Raw genomic sequence first — 12677 nt, forward strand, 5'->3', positions numbered from 1 at the left:
TCATTAACAGTACAATTCTGTGGTCACCATTTTCCAGACCGAAACACTGCCACAGAAGAGCTATTAAGTGAGAAACCAAAGATCACATTAAAGTAAACCAGAAACAAAAATATCAAGCCTTGAACTGTGGGTTCATATCTACAATGGCAACTCCACCATAACTGTAGTAACAGGCAAGAAGACACTTGTGTCAGTGACCTTGTGAGGAGCTTCCCCTTGTTGACAATCAAGCCTAGATACCCTGAAGATATTTGTCCATCTTAATAAGGTCCCTAAAATGTTTGCTCTCATTATAATACCATGAGTGGTCATTCCTTTTGTCAACATTTCTCACTGATGTGAATATCTGGACTATGCACATGGCACACATCAGCTGGTGATTTAAAAAAAAGAAAAACAAATGTTTTATTTAGAAAACTCTTGCCAATGTGGAAGCAACCACAATCTCATTCTGCCTATTAGGCCCTGCTCCCTCCCTTTTTGACGCCATCGTGTCATGACTTAGCTAGCAGTGTAGCAATCCTTCCAGATCTGCTTCATTCTCCAGCAGGGTAGGTATATTTATATAACAGCTTTCTGGCAATGGGACAGATTTTTCCCCACTACAAATGTTGGATTCAATGATCGCTTTTCATGAATGTTGGCCCATGACCAATATTTAAGGAATCCTCACTCTACCTCAAGTGCTGCAGGTTGGGGTTAGCTCTATCTTTTCCAGCTCTGGAGTTACTCACATTATACCTTGCTATGACTGTTGGAAATATTGTCCTTTCTTCCTCCATTCCTGCTCAGCAAGTTTCAAACCAGCTGAGCGATACAAAAACCATAGAACGCTACTTAATACATTTCTTTTATCAACCAAAATCCTTCAAAAAGGCAATGTGGTGGAATTGGACCTTTTTTACTGGTGCCCCAAGAGGTCACAGATGACTTCCCCAGCTTGTAAGTAAACTTAGAGATGAGCTGCTGAGCTGCTGACCTTCAGCTTCCAGCCTCGTGCTGCTTCCCAAGTAATTGAGTTTCTAATTAGCTACATGCCCACTCACTGACTCACCCAGATGCCATGCTAATCAAAGTGTTCATAGAGCAGGGACAGTATCCATTTGAGCAAGCTAGCCTTGGGAAGTCAGACTTGACTGATAATTACAGTAAGGAATGAGTATTCCTTTCTATCTCCTTTTTTTCTTTCACTGACAAATAGAAAATATGATTGCTCCAGATGTCCTGGAGGAGATCTCCACTTGGCCTAAATGCAAAAATTGCATTTGCATTGATGAGCATAATATTGCCCACCATATCATCTGGAATACTGCCTGGAGGGTGGCCAGAAAGATCCTCTTCTGAGGGCCAGAGTAGCCGGTGTAAATGCCAGTCCGGCACATCCTGTGAAATGAGGAGGGCATAAGGCCGCTTCCTACTGGGGAAGGTATGCTGAATAGGCCCAAAGCAAAGCCAATCACTGTCCATCAGCATACCCCTACACACGATAGCAACGTCGAGGTGCCGCGGAATAGGATGCTGTGGCTCCTACTTCTATCAATCTGTCGTACACAGTTACCCACCAGCACACACGTTTTTGCTGAAGGATTGGAGCTCCCAGCTGGAGAGCGTGCCCTTCTTGCTACCTGTTGCCCTCAGAACTGACTAAACTCTGCCGCTCCAGAACTCTCCTGAGAGAGGCAATGTTGTGAGGGAACACGAGCACCTGCCTTGGGATTAGAAGACCTGAATGTCATGAGCAAGTCACTTCCCCTCTCTTCAATCAAATGAATTTAAGAATACCTGCCCCATTTGCCACTTGGCAATGTTCAAAGGAAGGTGCTTGAGCAACCTTCAGGCACTCTAGAGATGGGAATGATTTTTCCTGCCCCTTGCCCCAAACAAAATGCCTTTCTCTTTTTTTTGATCCTCTCCCACACTGAGCTGACTCTCTTTGGCACTAGAATTAGGATATTTCCCATCTTTTCTCCCTGACTTGACTGTGAGCTCCCTGTGGAAAAGCACCCTAGCCCACTTGGGACCATAGCTTCCCAGCACCCAGTGCAGACCTTTGCACAAAGAAAGCGTTGAGTGTTTGTTGAACTGGATGAGATTTGGGGAAGACAGATATTTATTAGTCGTGAAGTCACCTTAGTGACACAGGATGAAAAGAAAGAAAGATGGGATGGGGGGACAGGGAGAGAAAACAAACATCCCACAAAAAAGCAGCTATTCCTAAACGCTGTGAATCAAGTAGCCTTGATTAATGGTCCCATGAAAAGTTCTACTGATGGTTTTCATCATCTCACAATCATTTCACAGAATACCTCCCCAAACACAGCCTCCATCCAACCATTAACCCTTCCCCTTGTAACGAAGGAGAATACTATATTCTATACATTATAATACCAAAGCAGTCAAATCTGTCTCCTATGTGACATTCTGCATCCATAGTTCCTGGATGTTGGTTTCCTTTTTTTTTGCTTTGGGACCAAGAAGAGTCGTTCTAATTTGAATCTGGCTGACTTTTCTTTAAGTGTCTGGTTCTTCCTGGATTTTCAGGAAAGCCTAAAATGTCCCCAAGTTTCCTTCCTTTTCCTCGATAGACACAGGGCCTGAGCAGATACAAGTCAGAAAAAAGTGTCTGACAGAGAATGGCTTCCCAGCTGTAGCCTATAGTCTTGTAGTCCCGCCTGTTCCCCCGGTGGCCGGTCCGGGACCAAACTGGGTCAGAGAAATGCTGATGTATGAGGGACAGCGTGTACTAGGACAGCGTGCCCTTGGCGACACTGTTTGTGTCCCTGCCTGTTTCACTCTACCTACATCCAGAGCAAAGGATGCTGGGTCCTCCTCCAGGAAGCCACCTCCCAAATACCATAAGCATAAGTGAGCGATGGACACAAAAGCAGCTCATTGTTAGCGACTGGCCCGACCTGGCCGTGGGCCGGTATCGGTCCTGCCAGTTATTAGGTGGAGATTGTAAAGTCCGCCCGAGAAGGAAGGAAAATAGGAGGGAGAGTTCACTCCACATCTGATTTGAGGGAAGATAACAATAATGATAGCTGGCTTTTATTTTTATCGTTCAACTGTTTGGGCCCTTTGGGGGGTGTTCTTGTCAGAGGCACTGGAGTGCTTTGCCATTTCCTTCTCCAGCTAATCTTACAGATGAGAAAACTGGTAAGTATCTGAGGCTGGATTCGAACTCAGGAAGAAGATTCTTCCTGACTGCAGCCCAGCACTCTGTGTGATGTGGTGCCTCACCAGCCACCCAGCTGGCATTTATGTTATCACCAGGGAGCCTCCTGACAACGGGGTAAAGGAAGTACTCCCAATACGATTCCCATCTTAGAGACAAGGCCGCAGAGACTCTGAGAGGCCTTTTCTGCTGGATTGTCAGCCCTCTGTCCATCACACCACACTGCCTCTCCCTTGCTAGCCTGAGCACTCTTTCCAGCTCTGTAAACAGCAGGCAGATATTCTGGTTGGTGGCTGTGGAGTGATCTCCTGCCCTCCCGCCAATGACAGCACTTCCCATATCTCCAGCCACCAGTAGCACCTCTGGAAATAAAGGAGGAGTTTGGTATCCCTAATAAAAGTTCTGGGGACTTCAGTTGGAGTCAAGAGACAGCGAGTGAGCACCAAGTGTGTACAGGACATTCATTTGGATCAGGCTGGGGGGGCCTCTAAGGTCATGGATTTATTCATTTGAGGAGTATTTAGATGTTTCTTAGAGACCAGGCACAGATCTAAGCACTGGGGAACCCTGGAACAGGAAAATCCAAACAGCTCCTGCCCTGCAGGAGCGCTTGCTCTGCCAGGGGGAAGGAGGCCACAACACATGCTCACCACTGACAAAGAGCACTTGAAGGGGGCCGGGTGGTCTCACAAGGTGGGGTCAGACAAGGTCTCATGTGGGAAGAAAACCCACCGCTACTTGATTTGCAGCATGGAGGAACGGCAGCTTTTCTGGAAAGGACTGGCTTTCTCTCTGACACAACCAGGGGTGCAGCTACAGGAAGGACCAGGGCCAAGATGGCCTGACCTCCTCCTCATTTCACAGGAGCAAATCTGCTCTTAACACTGGCTAAGCTGTAGAAAGAGGACAGGCTGGCATCAGTGGGGAGGCTGGCATCATGGGGAAGGTAGCATTGATGGTGAGAGAGGAAGACTTGCTATCCTTCCCATAGCTGTTTATGGTAACCAGCATGTCTTAGCTAATCCAACAGGACTCTTAGCACAGCAGGCCAGGTACTGAGCAAGTATGCCCTCAGCTTCCTTTGCATCCTCATATTTAGGGGATTTGGGGAGCCCCCCATGGCCTGCTGGATCTGTGAGCTCATGACTAGGAGCATACTCTTCACTTGGAGGGATCCTAACTCATCCATGTCTTTGAAATCTGAGGAACTCTCATTTGTGTCCATTCATAATCCTCTGGGGAGGATCCGCTTAACACGCTTGAGGCCTCCCCCTAGGTGTGGAGCGTTACCACGTGGGCGCTCCTGCCAGGGATCCAGGCCATATCACACCATAACAAAATGGGACGAACATCTGGTAAAAACAGAAAAAACTCACCGAGTCACCACGCTCTTTGCTGTGATGTCACAGAGCCAAGGCCAAAGGAAGCCAAAGACTTTCAAGAGCTACAAACAACTAAAATGGAATCCTACCTTGAAATAAAGAACATGAGCTAAGCAGAAGCATTCAGTACAGTGACCGCATCCGTCTCCGCGGGCACCATCGCTTCCCCTATCTCTCCGACAAGGGAGGGTAGGAGATCTCCAAAGACCTATTTCATGATCTTGAACTAAATCATTTTCAGGGGATAGCAAGAGGAAAAATAGTTTAACCCTCCCTACAATTCTGGCTTTTGGGGGATTTAAAGGATCCTGGACCCTTGGCAGTCCAGCCACCTCACCTTCCTGCCAGCATGGAGCGAATAAGCTACTGAATGCACTTGGAGTGAGAAGCCTTAGGTTCAAATTTGGGTGCCTGGGCCCAGGCAAGTCACTTCAACTTCTCAAAGACTATTTTCTCATCTGTGAAATGGAGGTAGACTTGATAATCTAATGACATTAACTTGTAGGCATTGCATTTTTTTTAGCTTGACTCCCCACCTCACACACACACATACATACCACCTCCATATTGGGGGGGAGGCAATACAAAGTGCAAAAAGGCAAAGGTCCTATATTTGAATCCGGGTTCTTCTGTTTACTGCTTGGGTGAAAATGGGCAAGTCAGTTGGTCCTCCGAGCTTTCATTTTTCTTATTTCTGTAGTGAGAGATTAGACTAGATGGTCTCCAGGATCCCTTATAAACCAACATCCTTTGCTTGCTATTACCTTTCTCACAGAGATGCTGTGAGCAAGGTTTGCCAGTGCTCTATAAATGAGTTCTTAGTCTTGTGATGGTTACAGATGAAAAAATTGAGCCCCAAAGCATCAGTCAAGATTTGAAGCTGGTCGTTCATGGGATTGTAGATTGAGAGTTCCTATGGATCTGATCCATTGGATTTATCTGATCCATTCCCCATCTGTCTGATCCAACACCCTGAGGTTTACAGATGAGGAAAATTAGTCAAGTGATTTCCTTGCAGTCCCACAGGGAGATTCACATTCAGAGCCTTGGATTCTAGGTCTAGCCTCCCTTGACCAGGCCTGCTTTGTCCAGTTCATCCCACTACATGCATGCATACATATATACATATACATATATGTATATGTGTGTATACATGTGTGTATGTATACATAGGGAGGAGAGACAGAGAGAGAGATGACGAGAAACCTAGAAACTTTGAGAAAATAGAACATTGTCACCTCTAGGTAAATTTGAAATAGACTCCGTTTCCCGGCACGTGCCCTGCTACATTAAACTGGGATTTGGTTCTTTTGCTTTTTCCTGCTACCCCACTATTCATCTGGTAATATATACATCTTGAGGCTCATAATTGTGTCAGAAGCTTTGATATCTGGCCCTGAGGAGCAGCTATTACATTAGCAAGGACTTCAAATGGAGCTTGGAATTATGGTAAGAATAAGAAGACCATAAAGTACTGCACACAATTAGCTCGTTTTGTTCTCTCTCAAAGCCTGGTGTAGCTAAAATTGAGCTTATCTCTGGGCCCCCAGCAGGATGCCCAATGAAGATGAAAAATATTCTCTTTCCATTAGTGAATGTACAAAGTGATTTTATAATGATCAGTTGAAAGGGGAGGCGGTTATGGCTCTGTGAGGGATTAAAAATGTTTATTTTCTAAAACAAATGTTCATTTGATAACATCTTTAGAAGGCATTCCAAAGTTATGTTGCTGCCCCCTCCATGAAAGGCTACCACATATCAAAAAGATTGTCCCTTCAACTCTGAGATAGCACTACACACCTGTCAGATTGGCTAAGAGGAGAGGAAAAAATAATGACAAATGTTGGAGGGGATGCGGGAAAACTGGGACACTGATGCATTGTTGGTGGAGTTGTGAATGAATCCAACCATTCTGGAGAGCAATCTGGAATTATGCCCCAAAAGTGATCAAACTGTGCATGCTCTTTGACCTAGCAGTGCTTCTACTAGGCTTATACCCCAAAGAGATCCTAAAGAAGGGAAAGGGACCCACATGTGCAAAGGTGTTTATGGCAGCCCTGTTTGTAGTGGCTAGAAACTGGAAACTGAGTGGATGCCCATTAACTGGAGAATGGCTAAATAAGTTATGGGATATGAATGTTATGGAATATTATTGTTCTATAAGAAATGACCAGCAGGATGAATACAGAGAGGACTGGCGAGACTTACACGAACTGATGCTGAGGGAAGTGAGCAGGACCAGGAGATCATTATTTACTTCAACAAGGATACTGTATGAGGATGTATTCTGATGGAAGTGGATTTCTTTGACAAAGAGAAGATCTAACTCAGTTCCAATTGATCAAGGATGGACAGAAGCAGCTACACCCAAAGAAAGAACACTGGGAAATGAGTGTGAACTGTTTGCATTTTTGTTTTTCTTCCTGGGTTATTTTTACCTTCTGAATCCAATTCTCCCTGTGCAACAAGAGAACTGCTCGGTTCTGCACACATATATTGTATCTAGGATATACTGTGACATATTTAACATGTATAAGACTGCTTGCTATCAGTGGGAGGGGATGGAGGGAGGGAGGGGAAAAGTCAGAACAGAAGTGAGTGCAAAGGATTGTGTTGTAAAACAAGTACCCAAGTATGGGTTCTGTCAATAAAAAGTTATAAATATTTACAAAAAAATAAAAATAAAGAGAGCCATCTACACCCAGAGAGAGGGCGGTAGGGACTGAATGTGGACTACAACAGAGCATTCTCACTCTTTTTGTTGTTGTTCACTTGTGTTTTGTTTTCTTTCTCATTTTTTGTGGTTTGATCTGACTTTTCTTGTGCAGCAAGGGAATTGTATAAATCTATATGCATATATTGGATTTAACATATATTTCTACCATGTTTAACATAAACTGGACTACTTGTCATCCTAGGGGAAGGGGTTGGGTAAGGGGAGAAAAACTGAAACACAAGGTTTTGCAAGGGTCAATATTGAAAAAAATGATCCATGCATATTCTTTGAAAATTAAAAAGGAAAAAAAAATGTTGCCCCTTTATTGACTAATCCCTTTCAGATTCCCTAAAATCCCTGGGGAACTTAGATCACCATTTTGGCAGATCATATAGCTCCAAACCATTAGAAGATCCCCAAATCTTTTCATCTGTTCACCAGAATTTTAGTGAGAAACATGTAATCAGCATTGCGTTAGTTACTATTAATTATACCCTCCGAACTACCAAATCCAGAGCCTCTTCTAACTCTTTTAGAACTAAAAACTGCATTAAGACTGGGGTGACATAGAGCATGGGCCCTGCCTCAAGGGTGTTGTAATTACATTGCAAACTATTTGAACTTGGTTTGGGAAGCACTGGGGAAGCCATCAAAGATGTTCAAGCTGAAAATTCACTGGTCTGGAGGGGAGCTTTCCAGAAGATAGTCAAAGGTTGGGAAAAGAGGGAGGGTTCAATAGCTCCAGGAGGTCCAGAGGCCTGGGGAAGATTTGAGGAGATAAGAGATATGTAAACATCCTGTCACGTGCTCCCTAAATTCACTACCTCCCTTGAGCAAATCACTTCCACTATTTGCCTTAGTTTCCTCATCTGTAAAATGAGCTGGAGAAGGAAATGGCAAACTAAGGTGTCATTTTTGCAAAAACAAAACAAAACAAAACAAAACACTTCATCAATGAAGGAATGAAGGACAAACCGCAAAGGAATACAAACAAATATTGTTTTAAACATCTATTGAGCCAGCGGGACTTCAGCCAGAATCTATGGATCCCTTTGCAGAGAGCCCCTGGAGAGATTCTTCATCTCATATTCTTCTCCTTCCATGCTGTAGCATTTCAGGGATCCACTGAGAAAAACTAGGGGGAGTTTGCAGTTCTATTATTCGAGACTGAAATTGAATCTGAGCTCTTTCCCTTCCAAATCAGAGAAGGTTTTTTGACATAACTTTTGCTCGTCCGTGTACTTGTATGCCTGTCACAGGTGTGGACGCTAATAAAGATCACCCACATTCGGGGTGCTTAGATACTAGTACCTAACAGTTCCCCTAGATCAATATGGAAGCTCATCTAAATTTCTTTGGATTAATGCCATTCGGTCATTCCTAGTCATAGCCATCTCTTTGTGTCCTTATTTTGGGTTTTCTTAGTTTGCCATTTCCTTCTCCATCTCATTTTACAGATGAGGAAACTAAGGCAAACAGGGCGAAGTGACTTGCTCAGGGCCACACAGCTAGATAGTTCTGGGGCACGATTTGAACTTAGGAAGGAGGAGTCTTTGTGACTCCGGGCCTGTTACTCTATCCTAGCTGTCCCTTTGTTTCTTTGTACTATTAAGCAAACTGAACTGCCTGGTCTATTATGACATGAGTCCAGATAACTCATCTGAAATCCTTTTGATAAAGTCAGCTGGTCAATAAGCAGTTAATAAGTGCTTACGGTGACTATGCGAGGTGCTGGAGAATCAAAGACAGGCAAAAATAATCCCTGTCCTTAAGGAAATTATAATCTCATGGTCGAAGCTACACACAAACAATCTGTACCAACTACACTCAGCGTAAGTGGAGGTAAGCAGCCAAGTTTTCCCAGAGATCCTGAGGGCTTAATCCCCTTTTAGGAAGCCCTCACCTCTTTGGTGGCCTATTTGTCTTAGTGTGTTTGGCCTTTCAGCTCACTTCCTAATGTGTTTCAAAAGTCCCTCGAGGGATTATTGGGGGGGGAGGAGGAGGGGCTATGGATTTCAGCAATGCAAAGAAATGTTAACACTAAGATTAAACTTGGTTTGCATGTGTGGGAACCTAACAGACAGGTTCTTTTTCAATGAAAGAGAGAGGAAGAGAGGGAGAAGGAGGGAGGGAGAGATAGACAGAGAGAGAGGGGGAGAAAAGGAGAGAGCGATAAAGAGAGAGAGGAAGAGACAGAGAGACAGACAGAGACAGAGAGAGAGAGAGAGAGAGAGAGACTTAGAGACAGAGAGAGACACAGAGAGAGAGACAGAGAGAGAGAGAGAGAGTGTACATAGCTCCCCCCCACCACCAGGATCTCATTTATTGTAGCTGTTAGTACCCAATTCAGGTGAGATCAAAGGGGTCCCTTACTGGAAGATGGAGAAAGTGAGTACCTCAGAGCCCTCTGGGCCCAACATAAGCACCAAGCCAAAGTGGTTTGTTTTCTTACTTGAAAGGGAAGGGTTGACTTCCAGATGACTCCATGTACCTAATCCCTGTGGGGAGAACCACAAGAGTTCTGGGGCTGCTCAGAGGGCCAAACTTCCTTTCTGAGAGTGAAAGCTTGATTTTCTTTCTATTTTACTTTTATTAACCTTGGATTGATGAAGTTTTTTGCAAAAGCACTAAGACAATTGATAACCTGTGAGAACTTTGTAAAATGATGCTTAACCCCAGCTCTGGAAATGAGTTGGATCCCTAGACCCACCATCTAGGTAGGGTAAACCTGTGGCTTTGTGAAAGTGTTCATTTCTGGATCTTTGTGGAAGAGTATATTTTTTTTTCCTTTTTTTTTTGCTGAGGCAATTGGGATTAAGTGACTTGCCCAGTCACACAGCTAGGAAGTGTTAGTGTCTGAGACCAGATTTGAACTCAGGTCCTCCTGACTTCAGGGAGAGTATAATCTTTTTATATATTGCTTTAGCAAATATTTTAGTTAATATTTTTTTTGTATGAGGATTCACTAATGAGACTAGTCTATCATTTTCTCTCTCTGCTTTGTCTCATTCTGCTTAGAGGACTGTATATGTCTCACACAAGAAGTTTGGTTGGATGTATTTTTCCTCTATTTTGTTATCAATCTACACACTATTGTAATTAATTGATCTTTCACTTGTAAATCTATCTGAAGCTAGTATTCTTTTTCCCTTTGGGAGTTCTTTTGTAGTTTGTTCAATAGCTTTTTTCTGAGATTGCATTGCTAAAATTTTCCATAAATCGTTCTGTTCATCTAGGCATTTTATATTATTATAAATTCTCGTCTATTTCTTTTAAGATGTCAGGTTTTTGATGTACCATTGGGAAAGTTTCTAATTATTTCTTTGATATCATTTTTATCTCATTAATTCTTTATTTTCATTTTTGAATATAATAATTTAGCTTTTCCCTTTTTTTTTTGAGAAAGTACATAACAATTTAATTATTTTATTCCTGTTTTCCAAAACCTATCCTTAGTTTCAGTAATCAGTTCAGTATTTTCATTCTTCATTGTTTATCTGTTCTTTGATTCTCCACATTTTCAAAATTTTCTCTTTTTCTAACTTTTTTAGTCACAGTTGTAGTTCACTGAACTTGTGTTTCTCTCTTTTGCTGATCTAAGTGTTTAGGGATATAAATTTTCCCTAAATTGATTTTGGCTACATCTCAAAAGTTTTTATGTATTCTCATCATTTTTGTTTGATGATTTTTTTTGTAATTTCTTCTATGACTCACAATCTCCCCTGTCATTTTTGAGGGAAACACCATAAATACAAGTAGAGGTTATCAGGGGCCCATGTACTAATCCATCAAACTGAAAAGAAATACAGGAGAGCAGAAATCTTAAACAAACCTTTTATTGATCACAATACAATAGTGATTACCAATAAAAGGCATTTAGAGAAAAGATTTAAACTTAAACATGGGCTAAATTATATATAATAAAAAAAATGTTAAGCTAGATTGGATAGAGGTAAAGGTCATTAATTACTCTTTTATATCTGAATTTTATTCCTAGGATTCGTTTTGCTTACACTAGCTCGCTGCTTCCCTCATCATCTCCTCCTCATTCTGTTTGTTGCTCCATCTGAGCCCAAGTTCTGTGAATTCACTTAACTTGGCATTTTTCTTTTATTTATTTGTTTGGTTCTCTTCCTTTCTTTTGTCTTTTACTCTCTTTATCCAGCCAGTTAATCAAGTAGTTCAAAATTACCCCCACCAAGTCTTCTCCAACTTCTTAGTTTGACGTGCTTTTTTTTCTCCAATGAATTTCCCTTTGTTCTGCCCCCATCCTTTTCCTTTTGAGTATGTTCTGAACTTTATTCTCTGATTCACGAGCTATACCCTTACTTAATAATTCATTACTCTCTCATGAAGTCAAAGCTTCCAAAATACTGGATGTGACCTCCCTTTTGCATCTACATTCTATATTCTTGCCTTTCTGGAACTTCCTCTGTATTTTCTTCTTTTGTTCTTTCTCTCTCATCTCTCTCCATGAAGAAAATCAGATCACGAGGAAATAGCATTTCCTGGTAGGAGTCATGATGAGGTCTGGCCAATTTTCAGATGATGAAATTGAAACTATTACCACTCATATGAAAGAGTTCCAAATCACTATTGATCAGAAAAATGCAAATTAAGACAACTCTGAGATACCACTACACACCTGTCAGATTGGCTAAGAGGACAGGAAAAGATAATGATGAATGTTGGAGGGGATGTGGGAAAACTGGGGCACTGATGCATTGTTGGTGGAGTTGGGAATGGATCCAACCATTCTGGAGAGCAATCTGGAATTATGCCCAAAAAGGTATCAAATTGTGCATATCCTTTGATCCAGCAGTGGTTTTATTGGGCTTATACCCCAAAGAGATACTAAAGAAGGGAAAGGGACCTGTATGTGCCAGAATGTTTGTGGCAGCCCTGTTTGTAGTGGCTAGAAACTGGAAATCGAATGGATGCCCATCCATTGGAGAATGGCTGGGTAAATTGTGATATAGGAATGTTATGGAATATTATTGTTCTGTAAGAAACGACCAGCAGGATGAATACAGAGAGGCTTGGAGAGACTTACAGGAACTGATGCTAAGTGAAATGAGCAGAACCAGGAGATCATTATATTCCTCAACAACGATACTGTATGAGGATGTATTCTGATGGAAGTGGATTTCTTCAACAAAGAGAAGATCTAACTCAGTTCCAATTGATCAAGGATGGACAGAAGCAGCTACACCCAAAGAAAGAACACTGGGAAACGAATGTGAACTATTTGCATTTTTGTTTTTCTTCCCGGGTTATTTCTACCTTCTGAATCCAATTCTCCCTGTGCAACAAGAGAACTGTTGGGTTCTGCACACATATATTGTATCTAGGATATACTGTAACCTATTCAACATGTAAAGGACTGCTTGCCATCTGGAGGAGG

This window comes from Antechinus flavipes, chromosome X (assembly GCF_016432865.1).
Source record: "Antechinus flavipes isolate AdamAnt ecotype Samford, QLD, Australia chromosome X, AdamAnt_v2, whole genome shotgun sequence".
Taxonomy (NCBI): domain Eukaryota; kingdom Metazoa; phylum Chordata; class Mammalia; order Dasyuromorphia; family Dasyuridae; genus Antechinus; species Antechinus flavipes.